Raw genomic sequence first — 1,443 nt, forward strand, 5'->3', positions numbered from 1 at the left:
ACAAGGCAATAATATACTTTGGATTATATTGTTTGTGTCGGATCTCATTTTCATTTCAGAATAGGATTTAAAAACAAATAAAGCCCTTGGTTGATATATGCATTCACCCCTCTTCCTACAGTCATTCAAGAGAGTTTGAAGACATGATGCTTTGTTGTCGGTGATTTTTATTTCTTTTCCTCAATTAATTGGCTCTATAATCGGCAATATCCTTCACTGTGCTGCGGTGTGCCCGTTGTCGTCACCACGCAGAGGAGTGTATGAGGAAGAGGTTGTGACGTAGGCACCCCCCTCCTCCTCCTTCTCCTCCTCCTGCCTGTGGATGCTGCGAGCAGGCTCCTGTGCGCGCGGGCTCCTCCTCCAGAGATGTCGCAGGAGCATCTCCTGTCAGCGCGCCCTTTCTTTACTTCTTTTCTTTTCCGATACTCTTCACTGCATTGGGCCCCGTCATTTTAATCGCCACCGCCACCATCATCAGCAGCAGCAGCATCACAAGCGGTAAGCACCGACAAATACTGCACCCCCCCTCCCCACCCGCAACGCAAGAGAGGCAAACCCGGCGAATCTCTCTCTTTCTCTCTCTCTCTCTCTCTCTCTCTCTCTCTCTCCTCTCTCCTCTCTCGTCTCTCTCCTCTCTCTCTCTTCTCTCTCTCCTCTCTCTCTCTTTCTCTCTCGCTCACTCTCTCCCTCCGTCAGCCGCAGAACTCGGCCGACCCTCGGTCAGGTGACAGCGCGGAGTGGAATATTCATCAGCACCCGTGTTTGTCTTTCATCCCCTCTCCTCCATCGGACTGTAAGGCTGCAGCAGCCCACTCACAGTCCTCCTCCTCCTCTTCCACCACCAACACCGCCACTACAACCCCTCCTCCTCCCGCCCTCCTGTGCATCCTCTCTCATCCGGGCCGGGACATTCTCCGCTCCACGCTCACGCAAGATTAACTGGGGATTGTGGCTCTCCGCCCGCCCGCCCACTGATGCTGATGCTGATGTCCTTGAGCTCGGCCTGCACGGTGAGTGGCGAGTCCGCGCGTGTTGACGTGCGTGCGTGCTCGCGTGCATGGATGCGTGACTCCTATTTCACCCACGCGTGTCTCTTGCTGTGATTGTGGAACAGCACCCGTGGGGCTTTTTTTTTTGCCCCCCAAAAGATATTTTTAAACGGCGCTCGGGCCTGGTGTGTCATCGCGGGCCTTGCGGAGCTACGATAGCCATACTGTCGGGCATAGCGTAATACCCCGGTAAACGGCGCTATGACATTATGAGAGTGGTTAAGCGGTTGCGGAGCTCCACTCCGATGCGTGTCCATCCTTCCAAGGATAGTGGGCGAAGGGCTTCAGTCCAGCATTGTCCCCGAGCGCGACCACTGTAGCTGCGCGGGCCTCCACTGCACCGTGAGCACCAGCAGTCCTCTTCCGTCCCGCAATCCTTCCTTCAGTCCCCCCC

At 55.2% G+C, this 1,443-nt stretch overlaps 1 protein-coding gene across 6 annotated transcripts in view; it reads left to right on the forward strand.

The window, feature by feature from the left end:
* Positions 1–291: 291 nt before the first annotated feature.
* The window catches only part of atp2b3b (ATPase plasma membrane Ca2+ transporting 3b), a 47,257-nt gene continuing 46,105 nt past the window's right edge, over positions 292–1,443 (forward strand). For 3 of the 6 annotated variants that reach the window (XM_019891375.1, XM_019891378.1, XM_019891379.1), the window contains exons 1-2: positions 292–498; positions 697–1,010. The gene's annotated coding sequence lies outside the window, so the exon portion shown is untranslated. The remainder of the gene's footprint in view (positions 499–696; positions 1,011–1,443) is intronic. The other 3 variants (XM_019891376.1, XM_019891381.1, XM_019891377.1) reach the window with 3 other exon arrangements.

Source organism: Hippocampus comes, unplaced genomic scaffold (genome assembly GCF_001891065.2).
Source record: "Hippocampus comes isolate QL1 unplaced genomic scaffold, H_comes_QL1_v1.1 scaffold174, whole genome shotgun sequence".
Lineage (NCBI taxonomy): Eukaryota > Metazoa > Chordata > Actinopteri > Syngnathiformes > Syngnathidae > Hippocampus > Hippocampus comes.